Consider the following 11905-nt stretch of genomic DNA (forward strand, 5'->3'; position numbering starts at 1 on the left):
AATTTATCTTTTTTGTTCCGTAATACTCTGTTGCTTGTTCAGCGAACTCTTTACCATCATTTGATTTATATACAGAATCGATGTACCCAGAAACGCCATTTTCCGAATTGGCTACAGTTGACGACTCTTCATTTCCTTCAGCAGCGCTAGCCACACGTAGGATCTGCAATGAAGAACGAACGTTACTGCCATCCTTTAGAACCTCGTCCCTTCCCTGGTCTCTCGGAAACTCCTTACCTGATTCAACATCCTTGATTTCATTGAGATCCAGTTATTCGTTGAAACATTGTTTTTGTATTGAAAAAAATAATTTGAATTATTCTTAGAAATAAACTACTACTACTACTACTACCATCACGCCGTTTCCCCGCAGAGGTAGGCAGAGAGGATGGAACGCCACACTCTTCTGTCCTGACATACTCCTCGCCTCCTTCGCATCCATACATCTAGTCATACATGCCATCCGACTACGCAGACTTTTGACACCGCCAGATTTTAGGTTCTGATTGATCTGATCGTGCCAAGTCTTTTTCGGTCGTCCTCGTTGAAAAATTATTCTTGAATCACTAGAACTTCACTAGAGACATCTATTGGTGAGATGTAAAGAAGCTTTTTGAGCAGAAACTCTTTTATAGTATGTGAGGTGTGTTAGATTTTGTGAACAAGTATTTGGACACACTCAAAATGTTGTTGACTTACATATATATTGACGAAAATCCAAAGTATTTTTTTTATGTCCATCTAAATTTTTTTTGAATGACTTTTGAAATACACTATTACTTTATAGTTCACTGGAAATATCTTTCTGATAAGGTATAAAGTCGTCGACATTTAATATATATATTTTTTCTGTGAGGTGCAATGAAAAAGTTTTATTTAAATATTTACGTACGATTTTTTAAATTTCGTTCGCCTCCGTAGTGTAATGGTCAGCATGCTCGGCTACCGTTCTGGAGGTCCCGGGTTCGATTCCCAGGGAGGTCAAATAAAAATAAGTGATTTTTTTTCACTGTAATATTTATTCAATATTACCTTGGACTGGTACCTGAAGCGGAGGGCTGATCACCCTTCCTTCATGTGTAAACGATCGAGATAACACTGCGTTTATATGAAGCAGTGCCCTATGCACCATTGGGGTGCGGTAAGGGTTTTTTTTTTTCTTTTTTTTTTTTTTTTAATTTAGTTTTTTGAAAATTTAAATATCCAGTGTGATTTGATGGCATGGATTGTCCGCCTCTGTAGTGTAATGGCCAGCACACTAGGCTACCATGCTGGAGGTCCCGGGTTCGATTCCCAAGAGGGTCAAAATAAACATCAGTGATTTTTCAGTCTAATGTTTATTTAATATGACCCTGGACTGGTGCCTGAAGCGGAAGGCTGATCACCTTTCCTTCGTGTATTCAACGATCAAGATAACACTGTTTCTATACGATGCAGTGCCCTATGCACCGTTGGGTGCGGATAAGGGTGAGAAGAAGGAAGAAGATTTGATGTCCAATTGGAGAAGGTTGTGCGCTTCGCAAATCCTCAGCTCATGGCGGCGCCATCGCTCAAATTTACACAGCTATCACAATTCCGAGTAGTCTTCTTCTTTTTTTCTTATTTTTTGACATAAATTGTATACATTTATTTAAAGTATTTAAATTATAAACATGAAAAAAAATTTTTTTGCACGGACCCACCAAGCCACCTTGTGTGTCTTGTCGGTGGAGTTCTTTTTACATACATTTTTACTGTTTTAAACAATTTTAACCTAATATACACACAAAATAATAATAATAAAACCCTTATCCGCACCCCAATGGTGCATAGGGCACTGTGTCATATAAACGCAGTGTTATCTTGATCGTTTATACATGAAGGAAAGGTGATCAGCCCTCCGCTTCAGGTTCCAGTCCATGGCAATTTTGAATAAATATCACAGTGAAAAAAATCACTTATATTTATTTTACCCCCCTTGGGGATCGAACCCGGGACCTCCTGAACGGTAGCCGAGCGTGCTGACCATTACACTACGGAGGCGGACAATGAAATTATAGTAACTTTAAACATAAAGAGTAAATCCACCCACAAATAGGCATAGGCTTGATCGTTTACAAGGAAAGGTGATCAGCCCTCCGCTTCAGGTACCAGTCCAGGGTAATATTAAATAAATATTACAGTGAAAAATCCACTTATCTTCAAACCCTTATCCGGACCCTAATAGTGCATAGGGCATTGCATCATATAAATGCAGAGTTATCTTGTTCTTTTGCACATGAAGGAAAGGTGATCAGCCCTACGCTTCAGGTACCAGTCCAGGGTAATATTGAATAAATATTACAGTGTAAAATCACTAATATTTATTTTCAACCCCACTGGGAATCGAACCCGGGACTTCCAGCACGGTAGCTAAACACGCTGAGCATTACATACTATATGCTATACCCTCACAAATACAATTATTTATTATTTGATTCGTCCTCAGTCTGTTGTGTATTGTTTTTCTACAGCTTTTAGGTAAACGTCATATTTATTATTAAAAAAAATCATCTTTTCAAAAGAACATGTTTTCATTGTAAAATTATACTGCTTGCTTGGCAAACTATTGTTTCAACGCCTTTGAATAGCAGTCAATTACTGACTAATACAAAAATTGACAGTATAGAACGTGATATGCATATATCGCTCACTCCTTTCAAGAACGTCATAAATCTAAAATCGTCAATTTTCCGTTGTGCATGTTTTCGGAATGCCCAGTAAATGTGCTATATCCCAGCAAAAGCGGCATATTTTAAACTTAATATTTACCTATTATTTTTTAACATCTCATCAAAGATGAAGAAGAATATGGAAGTCTGGGCATTTATGGGGCTGACGACCGTCATAGGCTGGTTTAAGTGATCACTTTACACACGTGTAACATTCACCAATTCTACCCATTATTGACAACCACACTACTCAAATTCTTGGAAGTTCTGTATATATGAACCAATTTAGAAACCTTGTTCATGTTCATAATATGAAAATAACTCCTGTAATTGGAGATAATCCAGATTTTGTGAACAAGTATTTGGACACACTCAAAATGTTGTTAATATTTACCCGCTACAGGGCAGAAAGTGTTGTTTTTGCATTTTGAAGAAAAGGTATTGTTTAATTTTTTTTTTTTTAAATATACTAAATATTTTTCAAATGGAGAAAAAACCTTTAGGTTTTACCCAAAAAGTTCTGTTACACAGTAAAATTTTCAATAAGTGGCTTGAAATTTATTTTTTATAAATTGTATTATATTTTTAAACTTTAAAAACGTTCCCCTGAAAAATCAAGTTTTTTATTTGTGACGTTCTTGAAAGGAGTGAGCGATATGTATATATATATATATATATATATATATATATATATATATATATATATATATATATATATATATATATATATAATATATATATATATATATATATACATATGTATATATATATATATATATATATATATATATATATATATATATATATATATATATATATATATATATATATATATATATATATATATATATATATATATATATATATTTATATATATATATATATATCATATATATCTCAAATGCTTGAAAGCGGTCAGGTAAGGAGTCGAAACAATCGGCGGGTATGTATGAGGAGATGCATGAACGTGGAAGAGGCGAAGAATGTTTGCAAAGACAGAGTGATGTGGCGTTCTATTCTCTCTCTCACCACTATTAAATCCGCACCACAATGGTGCATAGGGCACTGCATCATATAAACCCAGTGAACACTTAAACCAGCCTATGTCGGTCGTAAGCCCTGTAAATTCCAAGCCCTCCATATTCTTCGTCATCTACAATAAGATGTCAAAAAAATAATGCAAAAATGAACTCCTAATCGGAAATAATCCATATTTGTGAACAAGTATTTGGACACACTCAAAACGTAGTAGAGCAAAAAATACACGCGTATAATATGCTGAATTTTTATTTATTTTGAAGATTTAAAAATAAATATTTGTTTACAATGTCATTCGATTATATCATTCATTTAGCGTGGGTGGTTCATTGGGAACAATTCGGTAGTGTAAAGGCAAAGGGGTACATCTGTCTCTGACCAAATTTTACAGGCAGAGCAAAAACAAACAGTGATCACTTCACTTAAACCAGCCTACGACGGTCGTCAGCCCCGTAAATGCCCAGACTTCCATATTCTTCTTCATCTTTGATGAGATGTCAAAAAAATAATATGAAAATAACTCCTGTAATTGGAGATAATCCAGATTTTGCGAGCAAGTATTTGGACACACTTAAAATGTTGTTTCATGTATTTATATGTATATAATATAATATAAAACCCTTATCAGCATCCTCAATGGTGCATAGGGCACTGTGTCATATTAACGCAGTGTTATCTTAATCGTTTGAACATGAAGGAAAGGTGATCAGCCCTCCGCTTCAGGTACCAGTCCAGGGTGATATTGAATAAATATTACAGTGAAAAAATCACTTATATTTATTTTACCCCCCCTGGGAATCGAACCCGGGACCTCCAGAATGGTAGCCGACCGTGCACTACAGAGGCGGACAATGAAATTATAGTAACTTTAAACATAAAGAGTAAATCCACTCACGAGTAGGCATAGGCTATGAAACTTATAAAGTTGAAGCCTGAGTAGGGACATGATAAACGGTGTTGCATAAGCCGTAGCTAGAATTCAGAGTCACTTGGACGTTAGGTAATTAAAAAAAAAAAAACACTTGAAAGAAAATGAAAAATTTGACAGATTTTGCTATTACACTACCGAATTAAGGCTTGGAGAACTATGGATTTTGAGGGTTAGGGGGCACTTGATGTTGGTTTTGAGGTGGAACACAATAGCAGACTAACGGTTGTGAGCTGGGAGCAGCGGGTGAAAAACAGTTGGAAGGAGGAGATGGTAGGACTGGAGGCAGGGGAGCAGGCGGTGGCGGTGGAGAAGATGAATCAGTAGTCACATTAGTCGCAGACAGCAGCGGGCACAGCCTCTTGACCACCGACAAGAAGGACGTTTGCTCCAGTTTTTGAAGGTTCGACAACGAATGGTTGTTGTTTTCTGAGGGCGGTGGGGGAGGAGGCGGTGGAGGTGGAGGGGGCGGTGGCGGTGGAGGGGGCGGCGTGGGTGGAGGAGTCGTTGTGGGAGAAGTGGGTGGAGAAGTCGACACATTTGTCGAGTTTAGTTGCTGAGACAAGAGAGGGCACAGCCGCCTGAGAATCGTTAGTAGAGAAGTTTGCTCCAGCTTCTTGATGCTTGGCAAGGCGCGCGTGGTGTTGTCTGATGCCGAATCAGCTCCTACTCTATTGAACAGATTCCCATCTCCCAAATTGACTTGTCCGCGTCCTCCAGTCTTGATCGATTGATCAGATTCCTCGGAGAACGTTCGCAGTAGGCTTTTTCCATCAGCACCATTATTCTTAGCGATTTTTTCGTTCAAGTTGTCGAAGCTCTTTGCCCCTTCGCCTTTTTTGGGATCATCAACATCCGTCTTCCTGTTGAGAAGATCCTTCATTTGCTCCTTTACTGTCGCAGGATTGAATCCATTTTTGCGCAATTCTTTCAAAATTTCGATCGGCAAGCACCTGTTGCATTTGCAAAAATTTTTGGGCCGTGGCTTCGACCGAAGGTCTTTGGGTCCATTTGTTTCATTTGCCTTGCACGGGCCGAAATATCTTTCATTGTCCAATGCGTAATCGAACCACGGCGCTTCCTCCTCTTTCTCGCAAGCGTCCAGCCCGTCTTTGTGTATATCTTGGCTGAGTAAATCCATCAATTGTTCTTTGACTACCGTGGAATTGAACCGATTTTTGAAAGGTTTTTTTGGTAACTGTGATCGAGTCGAGTTGTTAGGGTTTTGAGACGGTTTGCCATGCGGACGGGGCTTGTTGTTACCCATATTATTTTTTGGATGACCGGGTCTTTTGCCGAAATACCGTTCGTTATCCAGAGCGTAATCGAACCAAGGGGCTTCGTATTCTTTTTCCAACGGGCACAGATCGTCTTTGTGTATATCCGGACCTAAAAGATCCAGTAGTTGCTCTCTTATGACTGAAGAATTGAACGGAGGTCTATGTGGACGCGGTAACTTGAATCGAGTCGAGTTTTTGGGGGCTGTGCCAGGGTTTTGACTGGGTTTTCCATGTGGACGAGGTTTGTGGTTTTTGTTATGGTGCCTATCAACTTTTTTACCGAAATATTTTTCATTGTCCAACGCGTAGTCGAACCAAGGGGCTTCTTTTTCTTTCTCCAGTGGGCAGAGATCGTCCTTGTGTACGCTGCTGTGCAAGAGGTCGTTTAGCTGTTCCAGAACCACTGTGGCGTTGAAGTGGCCTCTAGGTTTGCTTGGTTTAATAGGCTTATGCGGCTTGCGGCCTTTTCGCTTGGAGCGTCTTCCAGCCGGGCGAGGCTTTGGTTTCGGATGAACCCTCTTGAACCTGCTCGACAGCTCCATATCCTCGTCTTCATCATCGCCCCAATTTTGCGACTCGTCGTAGCTTTCTTCAGCAACGTCTTCCTCGATTCGTTTGTTCAACAACTCTGTCAACTGGTGCAGAAGTATCGTAGCGTTGAAGCGGCTCTCTTCATCGAGCATTCTCAAAGAGTCATCACTGTTTAATGGGGCATTGTCTACAACGTATTCATCAAAATCGTCGTCGTTGCTATCTTTTTTCAGCAAAAGATATTTTAATTGTTGGACCAACACGTCGGCCTCTTGGCCATTCCTTTCGCCCTGTTCTTCCTTATCGTCTTTATAGAAAGTCCTGTCACTTTCAGCGTATTCCTTGTTATCTTCTGCGTATTCGTCGCCCAGCACCGTCTGGTTGGGTGGATGCTGGAGGTTTTGCTTGAACGGATACGGAATCTCTTTCCACAGCTCGATGAACGATTGCAGCCATTTTCCGGGGAGAGCCTCTTCCTCGTCGACTGCCACTTGGGATTCCGCTGCCAAACTTTGATCAATCTAAAATAATAATAAAAAAAACCGGTATATTATTTACATTTTCATAAAAATGGATCTATTTTAAAATATTTTGAGTGTGTCCAAACACTTGTTCATAAAATCTGGAATCTCTAATTACAGGAGTTATTTTCATATTATTTTACAATTGACTTTTATTGGTGAATGTTACAAGTGTGTAAAGTGATCACTTAAACCAGCCTATGACGGCCGTCAGCCCCGTAAATGCCCAGACTTTCATATTCTTCTTCATCTTTGATGAGATGTCAAAAAATAATATGAAAAATAACTCCTACAGTTAGAGATAATCCAAATTTGTGAACAAGTATTTGGAGACATTGCAAACAAAAACATGCCCGCGGAAGCCAAACTGGCGGTTCACAACGGAGTGCTAGTACCAGTAACTTTAAACACAAATAGCAAACTAACTCACGACTAGGTGTAGAATATAAAACAAATAAAATTGAAGCCCTTGGGGCTATGATAAGCGATGTTGCATAAGTCGCAGCTAGATTTTTGGAATTCACATTGACGTTAGGTAATTAAACCAAAAATAATTTATTAGAATCGATTGTACGATAATATTGTTTTAAAAATACCTGAATTACAGCTCCCAGCGAACAAAAAATTAATAGGAAAATATATTTTGACATTTTAAACTTTTAAAACACTTAAAAGATACAAAAAACAACGCTGTAGATCCAGTGGAACTTTGTCTACATTAGATTGTTGAATAATGACCAAAAAGGGTTTATTAGAACCAATTATAAGACAATATTGTTTAACAAATACCTGAATTACAACTCCCAGCGAACAAAAAAATAATAAGAATATATACTTTGACATTTTCAACTTTTAAAACACATAAAAGATACAAAATACAACGCTGTAGATCCAGTGGAACTCTGTCTTCAGAAGACAAGTGCTGAATGATGGAACTACCCGAGAAATTTCTCTTTAAATATGTTGGAAAATAATGATATCTGATACTAAAAAGTGCATTCTTTCGTATTTTGATGTGATAAGCAGAAAATATGAATTCTGCACGTACTGCGATCGTTCAAACGTTGTTTTAAGATAAATAACGATGAGAAAATTGCACATATGTGCGTTTCAAGATAGGTTTTGTATTATTTAGTGAATTTTAAAAATAGGTACATTCATAGAATCTCACGTACGAATATATATATATATATATATATATATATATATATATATATATATATATATATATATATATATATATATATATATATATATATAATATAAAACCCTTATCCGCACCCCAATGGTGCATAGGGCACTGTGTCATATAAACGCAGTGTTATCTTGATCGTCGATACATGAAGGAAAGGTGATCAGCCCTCCGCTTCAGGTACCAGTCCATGGTAATTTTGAATAAATATTACAGTGAAAAAATCACTAATATTTATTTTACCCCCCTTGGGAATCGAGCCCGGGACCTCCAGAACGGTATATATATATATATATATATATATATATATATATATATATATATATATATATATATATATATATATATATATATATACATATATTTATATATATATATATATATATATATATATATATATATATATATATATATATATATATATATATGTATATATATATATATATATATATATATATATATATATATATATATATATATATATATATATATATATAAATATATTTATATATATATATATATATAAATAAATATATATATATATATATATATATATATATATATATATATATATATATATATATATATATATATATATATATACATATATATATACATATATATATATATATATATATATATATATATATATATATATATATATATATATATATATACATATATATATGTATATATATATATATATATATATATATATATATATATATATATATATATATATATATATACATATATATATATATATATGTATATATATTTATTGTCCGCCTCCATAGTGTAGGGGTTAGCGCACTAGGCTGGAGATCCCGGGTTCGATTCCCAAGAGGGTCAAAATGAATATTAGTGATTTTTCAGTCCAATATTTATTTAATATGACCCTGGACTGGTACCTGAAGCGGAAGGCTGATCACCTTGCCTTCGTGTATTTAACGATCAAGATAACACTGCGTCTATACGATGCAGTGCCCTATGCACCATTGGGGTCCGGATAAGGGTTAGAAGAAGAAGATGTGGTTGGTAATAGAAACAGAGGAAGACCGAGGAAAGTATGACATGATATATTTATGAGAATCTCAAATGCCTGAAATCGGTCAGGTTAGGAGTCAAAATAATCGGCGGATATGTATGAGGAAATTCATAATTGTTGCAGAGACTGTTTGCAAAGAAAGTGTGGCATTCTATCCTCTCTGCCTACCCCCGTGGGCAAGCGGCGTGATGGTAAGTCTGTTAGTAAGTTATATTAAAATAAAATTATTCAAAATGTCGAAAAATGATTAAAAAATAAACATAAAAAATGATCTCTTGTTTTGACCGATGATGTCATTTTAAAAGTTGATAGGGTAAAGTGTCCCATTATTGTCACCTCCCTTTTATTGGCACCGCTGCGAATCTACTTTTGGTTTTCCGCTACAAGGTCAAAGCCAACAGATTTATTTCACGATGTTGGTTTATTGGCTAATAAATTAATATGAAAAATCACAAGACTATCGGTAGCATTCTTATTGACATCTGTAGGGAACTAAGGGAGATATGAAGGTTTAAACTTTACATATTTTAATAAAACGAAAAACGTGCGTTCGCATACGTCATCAAATTTCCGTCGTCGAACGTTTTATGACGTCATATCGTTTATTGTATATGGTTTATAGAGCTGTAATAGTAGTAGTGTGGATTGTTTGTTTACCACTACACTATCATTTGTGTTATACAAATATGAGGGGAGGGTGGACCATAGACATCGATAAATAGAGCCGCCAATAATTAAGCGATGTTACCAATATTAAAACAACTCCATCGTTTCTGTGACGTCATTCATTACCAACTTACGAAAACAACGTTCTTATAAGAAGGCGAATTTTCCAAATGAAAACGATGAATGAAAATTTTGATTATATCGGCTGTTATAAACACTTCACGAGTCTAATACAATCCTTTATAGGTTGAGTATGTTAAATTACATATTCCTCCCGTCTGAATATGATCCATTCCGAGTATGGGACTAAATTTGCCATATTTATTTATTTATTTTATTTTTTGAATGAGTGAGGAAAGAACGGTAAAACAAATTTATGAGGCGAATTAAAGAAGCAGAGGAAGACCGAGAAAAACATGGCACGATCAAGTATGCCAAATACTTGTAAGTGGTCAGGTTAGGAGTCGTAACAATCGGCGGGTATGTATGAGGAGATGCATGAACGTGGAGGAGGCGAAGAATGTTTTCAAGGACAGAGTGGTGTGGCGCTCTATTCTCTCTGCCTACCCCTGCGGGGAAGCGGCGTGATGGTTTGTTAGTTAGTTTTATTTTATTTTTCAAAACATATTACATACATAAGTCATATATACATATAATATTCCCGATGAGTAATTTCCATTTGTCATTTTGGGACATGGGATTAAGGTTAACAAGACTGGAACACAAATAATAAAGTAACAAAAAAGATTTTTTTTTTTAAATAACTAAAACTAATACTAATACATGGCAAAATATAAAAACAATAAACTAACTAACTAACTAACCATCACGCCACTTCCCCGCAGGGGTAGGCAGAGAGAATCCAAACCACTCGGTCTTTGCAAACATTCTTTGCCTCTTCTACATTCATGCATCTCCTCATACATACCCGACGATTATTACGACTCCTGACCCGGCCGCTTTCAAGTATTTGACATACCTGATTGTGCCAAGTTTTCCTCGGTCGTCCTCTGCTTCTTTTTTCGACTACATTCGCCCCATAAATTTGTTTAACCGTTCTTTCTTCACTCATACGCTCCACATGTCCAAACCATCTCAACACACCTTTCTTAATTTTATTGATAATGCTTATCTCAGCCTTACATTCTTTCCTTATTTCATCATTCGAACATCTATCAAACATCGTTTTGCCACACATTCGTCTGAGCGATCGCATTTCGAATGCATTCAGTCTGCTTTCATCCTTCTTTTGCCAACTCCATGCTTCGCTTCCATACATAAGGGTTGGAACCAGAACTCCATTGCGTACTGCCAGTTTAGCTTCCGCTGATAGATTAATTATATATTTATTATATTTATTATTTATTATTTATTTATTATACCTGTTTATTGTCCATGTATGGACAATAAACAGGTATAATAAATAGGCATAAGAAGCATATTTGAAAGAAATGAACGAAGAAAACATAAGGTAAGAAGCATATTTAAAATAAACAAATGAGAAAATACAAAAAAATGAGAAAATATATAAAGTAAAAGGTAAAAACTACTTTCCAACTACGCCTGGATGGCTTGACTCTGGCCAATATCTGTACCCGACGGATTCTCCAGTTCTTTGGACACGTTGCGCGTGGCAACGAGGATAGCCTGGAACGACTAGTTGTGATCGGTAGCCTGGAGGGAAAGAGAGGGAGAGGAAGATCCCCACACGATGGACCGATCAAATTAAGGCAGCAGCAGGCACCTCAGTGGTTGGAGCGCTACGTGCAGCGCAGTCAAGGGATAACTGGAGAAGAGTCATTGCTTCTGCAAGGGTCACAGCCCTCAGCAATGAGGATTAAGACAGAGAAGAAGAAAAAGGTAAAAACAAAATAAGAAAATATGACTAAACACAAGATCTTTTGCTTTTCGGTAACAAGGTAAAAAACCAATTTCAATCACTCCCGTATCATAGTTCGTTTAAAATAAAACATGTTTATTTTGTATTCTGACCTCGAAATAATAGAAGATG

General features: G+C 36.3%; 1 protein-coding gene across 1 annotated transcript in view; it reads left to right on the forward strand.

The window, feature by feature from the left end:
• The window catches only part of LOC148301628 (phenoloxidase-activating factor 2-like), a 222954-nt gene that overhangs the window by 148096 nt on the left and 62953 nt on the right, over window positions 1-11905 (forward strand). The gene's annotated exons all lie outside the window — the stretch shown is intronic.

Source organism: Brachycentrus maculatus, unplaced genomic scaffold (assembly GCF_059751285.1).
Source record: "Brachycentrus maculatus isolate JH-2025_06_01 unplaced genomic scaffold, ASM5975128v1 h1tg000534l, whole genome shotgun sequence".
In the NCBI taxonomy this organism is placed as follows: Eukaryota; Metazoa; Arthropoda; class Insecta; order Trichoptera; family Brachycentridae; genus Brachycentrus; species Brachycentrus maculatus.